This window comes from Synchiropus splendidus, chromosome 2 (genome assembly GCF_027744825.2).
Source record: "Synchiropus splendidus isolate RoL2022-P1 chromosome 2, RoL_Sspl_1.0, whole genome shotgun sequence".
Taxonomy (NCBI): domain Eukaryota; kingdom Metazoa; phylum Chordata; class Actinopteri; order Syngnathiformes; family Callionymidae; genus Synchiropus; species Synchiropus splendidus.
This window is the reverse complement of record NC_071335.1, coordinates 25946404-25961794: the sequence shown is the minus strand read 5'-3', so window position 1 is coordinate 25961794 and position 15391 is coordinate 25946404. Positions and strand designations below refer to the sequence as shown.

General features: G+C 44.8%; 1 protein-coding gene across 4 annotated transcripts in view; it reads left to right on the top strand.

Moving 5' to 3' along the window:
* Positions 1-15391, top strand: part of LOC128755048 (protein phosphatase 1 regulatory subunit 29-like) — a 221333-nt gene that overhangs the window by 125991 nt on the left and 79951 nt on the right. For 3 of the 4 annotated variants that reach the window (XM_053858246.1, XM_053858245.1, XM_053858247.1), the window contains one exon: positions 12847-12892. The exons of the other annotated variant lie outside the window; for it this stretch is intronic. The gene's annotated coding sequence lies outside the window, so the exon portion shown is untranslated. The remainder of the gene's footprint in view (positions 1-12846; positions 12893-15391) is intronic. 4 annotated transcript variants of the gene reach the window in all.

Here is a 15391-nt window from a genome sequence, read left to right as displayed (position 1 = left end):
CTAATGCGACATCATGCAACACTGAAGGCTTCGGCCCCGGTGTAGGATGCAAAAGTCTGCTTTCCCATCAGCAACATATTCCTCCATGGGACTTGACAATTTACTAGTATTATTGCTGCCGTTTTTGTGCGTATCTTGCTGTTATCACTCAAATATTTGAGACTCGGGTCAGGTGGATTTAAGGACTTACACACCCTCCCATTCCACACTGCTTTTATTTCCCACTCTCCCTGCACTAAAAACCTTTATGCCTTGTTTCACTGTCTCTGCTAATTTCATTTGGAATGAGAAGTAGGGAGGGGGAAAAAAGTGCCCTGAGAAGGGAAAGGTTCCGCAGGAAGGATGTAGATTAATGGACTGAAGCCGGAGAGAGAGGGAGAGGGAGCGAAATGGTACAATGCCAAGAAAGAGATGGAGGGTTTCCATTTGGTGTCTCATTTAGTGCTGTGTGCTTCTTGCTGTCTGGGTCCTACAGGCATCGTAATGACCAGTATTAATGACGCCCCCACATCTTCATTACGCTCGCACGCTGGATTGGAATTAGTAAAGTGCGCCTCTGTGTACTCTGTGCAGTGATTCAATGAAGCGACCTGTGCAGACGTAGTATATACTCACTATGTTCTCACTCCTGGATAAACGTTGTTGTGAAGTCACTCAATGATTATTCGTACCCACAACTATTTCATTTTACCCTCGTGCTTGCTTCTCAGGGATGTTGGCCTCAAATAAAAAAGAACATTTTCTATATATCTTGAACACAGACTTGATGATCTGCTCTTCTAATTCCTCTATTCTGTCTGAGGAGAAAAGCGCTGTGAGAGCGCAGACTTCCGCCGAGCACCTTGTTTACACCAACTCCAACATGATGACTTTGCCGTTTTTTATGCATACATTTTAAATCAAAGTGGATCCATTTTACTGTCAGCCAGTTTGAGATATCAATATAAGTAAGTAAGTAATAAGGCAATATACTGTTTTTTTTTCAACAACCCAGAAATACTCGCTCTTCACATTAAGTCTCTCGCATTGAAATATAAAGGTGTCGGCTCTGTGTTCTGAAAACATTTGCTTTACTGGGACTGCAAGTAAGATCCGACTTACAACCGGGATCGGTTCCGACCTACCGGTCATAAGTCACACTGGATGTGAGTCGAGTGCCATTCAAAATAGCTGACGTGAGGGTTATAGGTACGACTGTAGTGGTAGATGGCTGTGAGAGAGTGAGATGCTGGGATACTGTGCTGCTGTAACTGTCGTCCGTGATGCCGGGCTGCGACGTGCTGCTGTGCCAGACGTTGAATAAAAGAAAAATAATAATAAGCATCTGCTGGCTGTGGACGTAAGTCGAGGAGGTCGTAAGTCAAATGTTACTTGTATTTGTTTTCATCCAACTGCGAACCATGTTTTCAGTCTCCGATCCTGTTATTCTCCCTGTCTGAAGGTGCGGTCCAGTTCAAAGTTGCATTCAGGATCCTGAGCCAGGTCAGTAAAAGGTCTCTATTGTAGTACACAGACAAACAGGATGTGCCACAGAAGGCTCAGCAAGTGTTTCAATTGAAAGCGTAATGCGTCTACATGGGACGCGAAAGTCACTTGAAGTCGCTATTTGATGCCTTTGGAGTGAGAACATATTAGTGTCATGTGTTTCTTGTCCCATTATCAAGATTTTCCTTAAGATTTAATGGAAAATGTTCTTACCTCTCTGGATTATTTTTGCCTAGAGACTGAGAGATTTGTGTCAAAAACAAACCCTCCTCGGCAGCGGTAGTCCGTCAGCCTGTTATTTGCACATTTGTCTCACAGGATTTTGGCACTGATGTGATGGCGAACACCGCTTTTTAATTCACAGTGTTGCGAGCACAATTTCACGACAGAGGCAGCAGGCCCTCTGATCAAAGCTAATATTATCCCGACTATCTCGGTCCATAATTTTCATCCCCACCACCGGGAGCTGACAACGATTGAGATTGTTGCTGTTGTGAACCAAACACCGAACAGAAACTACTGACAGAGGTGTCGCATTTAAACAAACTCAAGGCCGTGGCAGAACTACTGACATTCCACTCATGGACATTCGGAAACATGAACTAAGAGACTCAAATGCTTTGGTGCCCCGAGAGAGCGGGACATCCTCTTGATAGTGGGGCCATGAGGGGGGGAACAGTACACGCAAAACGGTGTGGGAATCCAGTAAATCGACACAGAAATGAACCTAAGAACGACTGACCATATGTGTCGCCAGGCCCGGGTGAGAGCCGACGAAGTCATACACCTTAGCAAATATTCATGAAAACATCTCATCATCATGTTTGTATGCTTGTCCCACACAAATTATTTAGTACCAATGTTAATTATACACGAGCGGTGGCCAAGGCTGGAGCAGCAAGAAGAATGACATCGGGGCAGGGGAAGGATCAGAGGGCTCATTCGGGGATTGAATTCATTTGAATATATGTGGCGAGGCCAAGCTCTCCCTTCCCTCGGCGGGGATTAGAAAAGTACATTTTGGTTGGTGTTTGTCGATAGAAACTCTGGCACCGCGGTGCACAGTGTACATTAACACTGTCCTTCAGAAGCAAATACTAGGAGAGAAGAAGTGGCAGTAGCTCATCGCAAGGCTTTAGGTTAGGTTCTGTCAGATGCTTTCCAAAAACAAGGGGGAAAAGTGTCAACAACGGTGACCAACAATGAAGTACGGGAACTTCAATTCAGCTGTAAAACAACTTCTTACCTACTGTCATGAAGGCCCTGATCTTGTAGGTAGGTAGGTCAGCTTTATTGTCAAATATGCTACAGTCAGTACAAGACATATAGCATGGATGAAATATCTGACTATATTGTCTCGAGCACAATCTGATAAGTGACGGAAGGAACCAAGGAACTCTAGCGTAGACTTCGGATGAGGATCTCTGACATCAGGGAGAGACTCAGAGTTGAGTCGTTGCTCTTCCAGTTGAGCGAGCGTGTCTTTATGGACCGCCTCTTGGACACCTCCCACTGAGGTAGTCTGGGCATGCCCAGCTAGGAGGGGACCCTAGGGCAGACCCGGGGAAAAACTATGAAGATGAAACATGAATTGGCAAACTGAAAACGCAAATTTGAACATTCCTCGTCTGAAACTGAAACGACATTGTAAATCATATAAAATAACTAGCCGACTGGGTCTCTGCCGCAACAATCTCTCGTCTTCTGCTCGTATATTTTCAATGGCACCGGTCGTTCTGGAGTTATTGTACAGAGAGGACGACGTAACTCTATGTAAATGTGGCCCTGCTGCAGACGCACAAGGGGCCGCTGTATGACCCCTTGGTTCACTGCTTCCAGACGGTGTTTGAGTTCTCTAGACACAATAAGAACCCTTCATCATAACTGTCATCATCTTTTACCCAGCTCCAAAGATCTTCCTGAAGGATCAGGCCCAAAGCTGAAGTCGGTGAATGTTCCGTCTTCTGGTCTTTAAACACAGTTTGTTTCTTCCATTCGGTCTGTGTTTGGAGCTGCTTCTAACAAACCAAACAGAAGAAGGAGCATTTTTATGTGTTGGAATCACATTATAGATTTCTCCCTTTGCAGCTGCAGGGCTGCGGGATAGTTGTGTAATGAGAAAATATTGTTAGATGTGGAAAAGGAAAGGTACAAAACAGCTAAAGTTTAGTCACGCTGAGACCTGGATAATTAGCCTGGGAGTTGCGAGGGTCTTGGTCTAAATCTCCATACCATGCCTTATTGGCTGGGATCTCTGCGGCACAGACAGGCAGCGAGGCTGAGAGTGCCTCTCAAACGTGCACCCTTGAAAGCTACCTGTCACTTTGTTTGGGCTGCATTGCCAGATGTGCGGTCACGTCCATTTGCTTCCTGTCGCTACGGCAACGGTCACAAGAGGTTCCGATTTCTGCCGTGTCAATTGATTTTTCATTTCCACAGCTGGTCCTGGATCTGCGACGCAGTGTTGGTCGTGGTCAATCCAGAACCTCAAGGACAAGGTGGTCAGAGAGAGCCTTTGAACAGCAAATGCCAAATTTGTCTGTTTTTTCTTCATCTTCTTCTTCTTCCGCCATGTTTCTAGCTCCCTCCACCTGAGCCTTACTTGCCCCGAATTCTCTACCTGTGTCCAACTCAAGGCCAAATCCGACCCACCAAGTCAGTTTACGTGGACCACACAAGCTCGAGTCAAGAAAAAACAAGTTAAAGTATAAAGAAAAAAAACAGTTCACCAACAAAACATGATACGAACATGACAAGAAGATGAGAGATTTGGGAAGCAGATGCTTTTGCTAGAAGAAGAAAACAAGTCCTCAATATGTTTTGAAACTGAATTAAAATTAGCTTCAAAAATATATAATTTTTAAACAGTTTCCCCGATTGTAATTTTCAGAGCCCACAAATCGGATTTTTGTGAGGCATTTTAACAGCAATTGACTTGTATAATTGCTATGTGTAGGACAAAAGGAGCGCCAGCCCATGGCTGACCTCAGCCCAACCTCCGTCTTTCTTTTACGTGACACGTTGCCCACCGGATATGTCACACATGCGCTTCAGTTATTGGCGTCAGTAGAAGACGTCCACGTTCCCTTTACACCTTGGAAGTGAGGAAATGGTGACCCATTATGACGCCACCAGGTGGTGGCCATCGTGAATTACATTGCTTTTACAGATGTTCATCTGATCCACTGTGAGACTCTTCCTCTGAACACCACTGCTCACACATTTCAGCAGTTTACTTTCCTAAAAAGTGGTGTTTCGCCCATAACTGCGACGCCCACCGCTTCCCAACCTGGCAACGCGTCGGCTCCAGTACCTGCTGCATGTTTGCCTCGCTGTCACTACGGACAGAAGCAGTGTGACGTTCTGTCTCAATCTACGACCTTCATCAGCGTGTGAATATTCATTTTCAGAATCTGAGTCAGCCTCCTTCGTATCCCAGACCGGGGCATGTGGGTCCAACATTCTTGGTCCAACTCTCTCCGCCCCTCTTGTCCGAACCATCTAACACAGGGATGGGCAACTGAATTTCATAGGGGACCATACTATATACTGGAAGTGTGGTGAGGGGCCATTCAAGCAGAAGACAGAAGAAATTCAACGGAATATATTGAAAAAAATGTATATATAAATACAGGAAACAAATATGTACACAAATAAGAACATTGAAAAGTGTGATCGCATGACTAGAATATTGAAGTATGACTTGTAAGTCTGATAGTATGATAGCAAGTAAGAAAGTATGGCCGCAAGCTAGTTGCTTCAGAAGAAATATTATTACAAAATAGTCGTATTTCACTTGTTTTTCTGATGTTTCATAAGTTCCACTCTGACTTCATGAGGGCCACATTAGTGCCGTCAAAAGGCAGCGCTTTGCCCAGGTCTGATCCAATGTGCCTCCAAGCATTTATTCATTCACCATTCACGATGCTCTTCCTTTACTTCTGAGCCATTTGCGACTCTTTCTTTCACTCCTTGGTCTATTTTGTTTCTATTTAATCCACTTCATTCACACACAAATTAACTGTGAAATGATCATCAAATATTCCCCAACTTGGCTTTGCGAACAATTGTTCAGAGTTTGGCTTTGATTAAAAAGTAGCGGACCAAAAAATGAGTTTGGACGTGACACGCCGTGATGTCACAGCGTGATACATTTTCTCCGCATCAAAAATGGAATTGCCATTGATTATGAACAGCGACGGCGTTTCAACTACCAACTGTTTCAGCGCTTTTAAACCGAGCACCGTCGTACTCGGAAGACGCGCTGATTCCATTGTGTCTGACAGTGGAGCTGAGAAAAGTCATCTGAACCCAAGTTACCGCCTGTTGAGTTTATTTCTCCAAATGAGCAGCAGTTCACTAAAGTTGTGCAAAGGTTTTTAATGCCTTTTTTCTCGCCTCTCAGCAAGCCTCAGTGTTTGCACCGTGCACAACATTCCCTCAAACCGGCCAGTGTTTCCCCGAGATTGCGTTTCGTGGGACGTGCCTTAACCAGGTTAACTTAAAGAATACGCGGTTGCCACCGACGAAATCGCCCTTTTGAATCCCAAACAAGATGGGAGCCAGTTATGAATGGGGTTAATGAGATCCATTCTTCTCTCTTGTGCCGCTAATTGTCACCGCTGAACTTCGTACGATCCCTCAGGTGAAAGAGCGACGCCCACATGAGACTTCACAACACACTGTGAATATTGAGGGGTTTCTTTTCTTGCCATCCTGATTTGAATTTGTCGCCTTCTCTGACGATCTTCAACCATCACCTGCATGTGAGAGACGGTTGCACTGGCAAATACACAAATACAATCGACAAAAAAGATCTGCTCAGACAAAATATGCCGTCCTCCATTTAAACGTGCAGCTTACAACCTAATTTCTGGATAGAAATATCATGTGTGTCGCCACTTTTCCATCAGCCGTTTGTCTCGAATCCAATTTTTTTTGCTTCCACCAAGTACCGTTCTTGACATCTAATCCTCTGGAAGAACCCCCACTGTATATGCTGTAATGATACGTTTAATACCCCGCAAAGAGGATTGCAGTGTTTTGTGTCTGGCTGTAATCTGTGTGCGTCTGGTGTGTGGACCAGTTGCTGCAACGGAATGTGGAGGTTTTATTTATTTACCTTAATTTCCGGAGTATAAAGTGCACCGGAATATTAGCCACACCCACTAAATTTAAGAAGGAAAATAGATCTTGTCCATACATAAGCCGCAGCAGTCTATAAGCCACGGGTGCAGTGGTGCTGTCTGCCCCGTAGAAAAGGTGCATCCAGCTTATAAAAACATGAGGATCGCTTCTAAGCTAGTTTTGGAAACAGGGCCCAGCATGGAGACTGACTCATGAAACAAACATGACATTGACATTGACATTAAAGCGCTCAAAATACGTAGTTTTTGCCGGTGTGTCCGAAGTTCCGACACCACAGCTGGTCTCAGCTGCTGCTTCTCGTTTCCAGTCCCAATCGGCTCTGTGGGCGGAGCTGTAGACACGCAGGCGAATAAGGTGAATAAAACGTCTGCCATTTCATCGGTTTAATGTGACGAGGCTCAATGGTCTATGATCTTTTTTTTCATCTGCTAGTGTGAGTTTTTTCCGATAAAATTGAAGATCTTTTCTCTGGTTGCTTGACAAACTGTACTTCCGCTGCTGAAATCCGCGTGCACCCGTTCATCACCGTTTCACAAGACATAAAAAACACGTAGAACAACATACATCTCTGGCGAAAGCAAAGCTTTTCACCCTTATAAAAGCCAGTGTGAGGGGCGGATATATGAATGTACCATTGGCATGTGTCAACAAAAGTATAATAAAGCGGATGGCCATGGCAGCTATTTCTGAAAGTATACTTTCTCGATGGTGGAGAGCAAAAATGTTTTTGCTATTATTTTCTCACTTCACTCATGTCAGCCATATTTACCCGCCGTCTATTGTTAAAATGTCTCAGATATCACCAACATGCCTGATGTGTTGGAATAAAAGCTACAATTTACACCTCCAAAATTGCTCTCAGGTGTGATAGATGCTCAGAATACATTTTATTTTCTCCTAGTACAAACTGAAATGTCTGTGAATGCCCCAGATTTTCATATACTCGTATGCTTTTGAAGTGAAGTTAGTGCTACGGGCTTTTGTCAGTTTGCCTCTTGCTCACATAAAAAGTAAAAATCCCTAATTCGTTCTTACACTTTCAGCTTAGTTTAAGATCAAAAAATACTTTATCATTGAACAAGATTCTGAGTACATGGCTTCAACATGTTCAGAAATACCAACGTTCTTTCGCACGGTTGTAGCTGTTGTCGATGAAGCCTGTTCTCCAGTTTGGTCTCCGGGGCTGTGATAACACATTTAGTGTCCAGCTGCTGCCTAAAATGAATTACTTCAATAAAGCGTGTATTCCATCCAAACCAATCAGTTTCGGAGGTTGAGACAATCTGCCCCCGTGGACGTTAATTAACCTGCTATTAAATGGAAGGGACCGTCTGCTAATTTTACATTTATTTGACAATTGACAAGTGAAAATGAGCGAAATAAATGGGGCGACAACCTCTCAGCTGACAGTCTAAGAAGTTATTACGCCACAACTTTCAATTCTCTTTTGACCCAATACTGTGATTCTCAGCAGCACAAGCGACTTTGCGGTTTGTTTCCCTGGTTTCTCTCTGGCTTTTACTGCGGTACTCCATTTTCGTCATGACGTTTCTGCATCTGTTTTTCAGACCCGTTGAACTATATGAGTTTAAACCCTCAAGCCGACCTTCGCCTGACTTCATGTGATGGTTTAGTTGCTGCTCACCTCAAGTTTTCCTCAGACAAACGAATGAAACAGCACCAAGACACCAAGTGCATTCACATTCAATTTCTGTGCCCAATCTGGAATTGTTATAAATCCTCTGACACAGTACATGATTTACCTCCCGAACGATAGACAAGATGAAAGACATTGATTCGACAAACCCACAACGGATGAGTGTTCTTTCGAGGGCGCTTATTCTCAACCGGGTTGTAAATCTATCCAGTCCAACGACTGCTGAAGGACAGCCAAGGACGACGTGGTCGGAGATGCTGAGAAGTTTATTCATTCCAGGTGGGGAGGTTTATTGACAGCCGTACAGGACCACCTTTTGTGTAAATTGTCAGCGACCTCTACAAGACAGGAATTTCAAGTACCGTCAATAAAAACTGTGTCACTCCTTCCAAGGACCAACCGCCATGATGGAGTCGATCATCACGCAGGCCTGAAGGCAGGTCCAGGTCTACCACAAATCCAAGGTTCCGACAAGTTTTGACAAAAAAAAAGTTGCTCCTTTGTTTTGACTTTTCATTTCATTTTTAAATAACTTCCCGCTGATCCTCCCGTCCAAGTGCATCTTTGATTCTTGTGATCATAAACAGCCTGCCGCGATACTGCCGACAACATGAGGCGCCTTGTTTGATCTATTTTAAAATGTTGTGTGTTCTTGGTTCTGGAACAAATGTTTTCATCTTTGTCGCCTGAAAGTGTCCGCTGAGAACACCCAAAACACTCTATGGATATCATCCAGAAGATTTATTGGTGACGCATCAACGACCATTAAATAATGCATCAATTAAATGACATGCAGTGCTAGAAAAAAGGAAATGACGTGTCCCTCAAAGTGCCGTATCTGCTCCCATTTTTGCAGACTTCAATGCCCCTGCACACCAGTTCCTGGTTTCAACATCCAGGGTCAGGTTAGGGCACCTTCAACTCTGACTGAATGACCACTTGGTTCTCCCCGGTAAACAGACAGGAAGAGGAGATGATGTTGTTCCCTTTTGAAAAATTGGCCGCGATTGGTCATTTAATTTAACCCCCCAGTGGGCGTTCTTGTCTCGGGACGGAAATGCATGAGTCTGTTTTCGGGTGCGAAGTATCTCCTTCAGCCCAGGTCCATGACAAGGGTAGTAGAAGTGCCCTCACTTGTGACCTAAGGTCTGTCTCAGGATTTCGTCTCAGGAAGTTGAGTCGAGGAGCAAGACTGAGGAAAGTATCTTCCTCTCAGTTGAGATTTGCTGGCACCTACCTTTGGACTGAGGAACACCCAGACTACCCAGAATCCTCTGCATATTTTTCAAGATATGGCATCCAAAGCGGCGGAGAAAGCGAGTATTTTCTATGTTAATGGGGATATAAATGTTACGAAAACCATTGTATCATTTTAGCCCATTTTATGGATTATTTACCTCACTGTTGCATTGTTTATTTTATTTTTTTTAATCTCCTTCTTCATCTACTCAATTGACCGACTCAATGACGCTTTTGTATAATGCTGCCCCCTACATTCTGAGGATGTATCTGCATTTCCAAGTCCAACATACCCCTTAACCCTTGGTTTGGAGGACTGAGGTTCAGGATAAGGATTGACCAGGGGATCACTACTCAAGATGGTCACGCACCAATCTGCAGACCCATAGTTGGGTCCTCCTAGAACCAACGGAGCAAGGTCCCACGTGGGCGGCCCTGTTCTGGGACCGTCCCCTTGTCACTGGACTCAATAACAGAATGTGTGACAATTCCTGCCACTGCAAGAATCCAAACAATTCCACATCCAGGTCTCTTGAGTTAGCAAGACAACGCTCAACTGTCAGTATAAACATTTGCGAAAACAAGTGCTCCACTTGCTCCCCATTAAGTGGCAAAGTTTTAATAAATCAAAACGTGCCTTTTGCAGTGTTTCGCAGAACAAGTGATTAAAATTGTTGATTCTGTTCTAACTGTTATTTTTCATGACACGACCAAGTCACGCTGCCGCCCCAGGCACGACACGATGTGCATGGTTATCACGAGCTCCCTCATTGTTCTCTTCCCTCCAGAGCTCTTTTGCACTTGTGCTTCCAATTACGAGCCGCGCTAATAATTCAAAGTCAGAGGCCATTCCAAACAGCCTGTGCGCCAGACCCGGAGCTTTCACTCAATCACAGGCCGCTGACCTTTGGAGGGACCCAGTTCAGAAGGTGATGGGCGAAGAAACTGCATATTCTCTTTGCATTCGCATCCAGCCAGTGCAGGATGGGGAGTCAATAAGGATCTGCGTTTCTCTTATTCTAACACAGCAGCACATTTAGTGTCGACCTTTTCTGTCAGTCTGAATGTAAATGATGTTAAAGGAAGGCTTCGCTTCATTACACTTGTTTTGGAAATTGTGTGCGGCGGACGTGACAGCAGGGCTGCACAATGCTGAGTCGTAACCCCGGAGACTTGCGTCTTAAGTTCGTTGAGTAAGTGAGCTGAAAGTTTGGATCTGTTCGCTGAAAAGGCTCATGACGCACACAAAGTTTCCACTGACATTCACTTGTGTCCCTCACAGCTTATTGAGTCATTGTCTCCCACCCATCCGTCCTCTTCCACCTCTTAGGTCGGCATAAAGGACTCCTTCTCTCGGAACCATGGTGACCCCAGGCCTGACTTCTGATCTCAGGTCAAGGGTCTGCCCTGGGGTCTCATTCCAGTTGGACTCTGCCAGGGGCCAAAACAATCTCACCTTGAACAGAGCCCCACTTTAGATGAATCAAGTGTAGTCATGCTATGATACTCATACCATGATACAGTAACTGGCTTTTCTCGATAGAGTGTCTGCTGCAGGTGCGCTGTTCCTCTATGTGTGTGGCCGCTGCATGTGGGAGGGGTTGCCGAGTGAGTGACGTCTCTCCAGAAGGGAAGAGGTGCCCGGTGCGTGTCCAGCTCTGAATGTGCGCTTCTGTGCAGTTTGGCTGTGACAAAGTCATAAACCAAGTCACGCTCTGTCCCAGACTCGCCTCATCCCTGTCCCAGCTCCAGCCCACAACAGGACACCAAAGAGTGGAGTGCGCGCTCCAGCCTCGGAGGTGTGGAGAGTGAGCACCTCCCCTGTGAATGCCCCTCCTTTTGCTCTTGATTTACAGTTCAAGTCATTTTGTAAATACGACACCTCATGTGATCATGTGTTTCACCCATGGCGTGGACTTGTGGCCTCAAGTGACATCTTAAGTGAAGTGAGGATCTCACGATCATCACCCTACCAACTCTTTTGAGGCGTCCAGGGACTCACTGAAACACCTATACTGTACGTGGAAGAACATGGAAGACAGACTTTGACAGTTTATATGCAAGAAAGTGGTAGATATTTCAATCTTATGTTGCCACCAGCCTTTGGTTGGGATGCTGAAATATTCACCCTGGAAAGTAATGAATACAAAGTTATGAGGGGAGAGAAGTTTTTCTGTTGTGGCACACAAAAGCAGTGACCAGCACCGGATAGATGAGTCTGCACTGTCTTATCATCCCAGTAAAGAGCGTGGTGTTTATGTTCATTTGTGTTTGTAACAGTAGCCACAAGGCCGTTGCACCACAGAGGCAAATGTTATTGTGAGGATGGTATCAGCCCATGCTCACTGGGGAGGTCGTGGTGCTTTTAAAACCCTTGAGGGGTTTCAGTTATGTGTCGCTGTCGGCGGTAAAGCTTGGATTTCTCACACCCAGAAGTCCTGCCAAACGTCCACGATGCTGTGTTGCGGAGGGAAGGTCCATTAAGTTGGCTTCATCTACCAAAGCGAGTAATTATACCGGGTCAGTTTCATTTGAACTCTCCATGCCGCACGCCGTGACACAGCAAGTGTCCTCTTTAAACAGCCGTGTCTCCAACGTGTTGCCCCCTCAGTCCGAAGCGAGAGTGTTTGTGTGTTGAGTGAGATTTTACTTCCATCGTCCTTTAGCGGACCCCCAGCAGCGTCGGCTAATCTGGTTTGGAACGTCTTATTGTTTATCTGAAACGGTCCATATTCACGCTTGATGCCGAATGGTTTTGATGTCGTCCTCCAATTCCTCCTCGGCGTTGAGATGCCACTTTCCCATCTTCCCACCATCCGTCAGTTCCTCTTCCAAGCTGGCCTGTCTCTTCCGTCCGTCGTTCGGACCATATGTTCCAAGGTCTCTCAGCTGGTTCCCTCTGGACGCAGGAGAAAGGAAAGGGCTGGGGGGGGGAATGCAGAGCTGGGAGGGGTCGGTCACGACTGAGAAGAGGAGGAGGTGTTGGGGAGTCACTGAAGAAAAATGAAAGCAGCGGTGTAGCCCAAGTAAATTTGGACCTAAACAAGAGAAAACGGATGTATATTCAATGGACTGACAATTAAAAAAGAGGCGAAAAGTAAAAATAATTATTGGAAAATATGGAACTGTGGCGCTGCTTTATAGACTTTTCCAAAACATATGTCTGAACATGAACATTTAACAAGCTCTATTGGCTTGAATAATGGCATTAGCACCGGCAATATGGCTGGGAACAGAGGGCCAAGTCCATAAATACGACGCCTGTTTCAAAGAGCCGCACTCATTAGAATGTTCACGCTTTTTTCTCCCTCCTACAGGCAAGCTGTGAAGCCACGCTTCCTTTTCTCCTCACGTCCCGTGAAGGTAGGAGTCCTTTTCTGTCCTTTAAATGCCGTCGGGTGTTTTCCCCTCCACTTTGTTGACCGTCTCGTGCAGCTCATTTGCTGGTCACCGCCAAAGCTCCGATAACAACAATGACACCAAGTTTAATCTGGGGCCGAGGTGTCGCTGGCTTCACGGATGCAGCCGGCGACAGATGGCGGCAGGTTAGGGAGTCGCTTTAACCTCCCGCAGCAGCCAAATGACTTGCCGGTTTTATGGACCTTCTGTCTGGAAATGGCTGTCAATGGAGTTGAAAGCCAATTTCTACTGAGCTCCAAGGAGACGTTTCTCCACTTTTCATCTGTGTCTCGATACGTCGGCTCCCACGGCGGATGTAGTGAAATGAACATGTTTTACTCCACTAATACGTCTAGCTGAGGAAAGGGGAATACATTTAACCTTTGACACAGTTTTTTTGGTTTCAGTTTCAAATATTGCAGTTGTTGTCCGAGTTGCTGCCTCTTTGCTTTTCACTGCGAAAATTCTGGATCAGATTATCTGTCACCTGAGAGGCTTGTAAATAATGACAGTTTTGTTGGGCCTGAACAGTCAGAGGACAGACGACTGCTTCTGTCCTGATTGGTTCAAGGAGCAACCGTTGTTTAGGGTACATAATCCGACTCTCCCCAGAGTTTAGAGATGGATTAGACTGGGATTACATCACAGATTGGCCCTACTTCAGTGATGGACAGATGTGAATAAGGAGGTGTCTCCATGGACCATGATGTTTGCTGATGATGTAGTGCAGAACGTTGGTTAAGGCGGGGATGGGTGGCGCTGTGAGTAGGAGTCCATTTGTATTTACAAGGAGCAAAGAGAACACCTTCTGTCAGCGCAAGTTGGGACTAAATTGTTTCACTTCTGCTCAGATTCAGCCAAAGAAAACACCCCTGGATCTTGATAAAATAGCAAACACCCAGCTAATATCGCCAGAGTTTTACAATTCAGTATGATCCTTGAACTCACTGGTCGTATTAATCCAGCGTCTGTGACCTCGGAGGAGTTCTTGGTAAACGTTCAAGACGAGTTCTTGCTTGGTTCAGGTTCGAAAGTACTACTAAATAATTAAACCTGTGTTTGTGCCTATTTCTGAACTGTCACACCTTCAAGAAACAGTACGGTTGACTGACGTTGTCAAGGCTGACCTTCTTGACTATCAACAGCTGTGCAAAACTCTGCAAGGACTTTAAGTGAGAGTGAGGGAGAAGCATTAAGGGAGCTGGACAGAAGAAGAGCGAGTTGGTGGACCGGTTCTGGACAACGTTCATGGGAGGTAAAGAAGAGAGTGCAGTCAAGGTGGAAGATGACTGACATCTGTGAGCAGCTGGAGTGTAAGGGAAGCTTTTTAGGATAGATTTGATGTGTGGTTCAGAGACTCTCTAGTCAGAGTTAGGAGAGTCAGAGTTGGGAATGACTGGAAAGAACAGCGAATGAACATATCAGAGGGACAAGTTTGGAGGAAAGTAAGGGAGGACAGATGGTGTGGACAAGCTGGGGAGGCCAGACAGTGCTGGGCCAATAATGGTGGAGGTGCCGAAGAGGAGGAAACGTGGGAGAATTGAGGATGACTTGCTGCTGCAGAAGCTGATGAGTAGAATTACAAAAATAGGAACCAGCCTGGTTTGCTCCGAAGTTGAAGTCTGGATCTGGCTCTTTATTGTCTTCCGACTGGTTCGACTTGCGCTGCAACAGACAGCAACTGTTCTCTATTGATCGGTTATTGTTGTTGTCGACTCGATAACATGGGTGTGAGGTGGTAATAGTTTTGCTTTAACATGAAATCAATGGATCCGTGGAAGAATATAAATATCATCCGCATACAACGTTATCGACTCGCGCCCTGTTGATGTGGCTCTTTGTTTTTCTATTGACCAGCCATGTGTTGTGGTCAACTGTCCATTTGTCATCCAGGAACAGCACGGCCCGCACCGCTGACCTTTGACACGCAGGCAAATGACAATCCATGTGTTCAGTTGTAGTGTGGAGTCAACACCGTCCACCACTAACATGGACATCATGGAATGATTCCTTATCATGATCTCCATCATGAGGGGTGGTCCTGGACAAACCAGTGTGAAATGGAGGCCATTGAGTTTTCCTCTTCTTCTTCTTCTTCTTCTTCTTCTTGTTCTTCTTGTTCTTGTTCTTCTTTTTCTTCTTCTTCTTCTTCTTCTTCTTCTTCTTCTTCTTCTCCTTATTATTATTATTATATTTATTGGATTTTTTTTTACTTATCATTAATTATATATATATATATATATATATATATATATATATATATATATATATATATATATATATATATATATATATATATATATATATATATATATATATATATATAAATTCCACGCCACAATATTTGTAGTTTTCCCATAAGAATTCATTGTATGACATGAAAGTAATTTGGGGGGAGAAATGCCTGTGATTATTTTATTCATTGAAAAAAAAGGTGCCCAACGTTCTAATTGGAATCTGTGA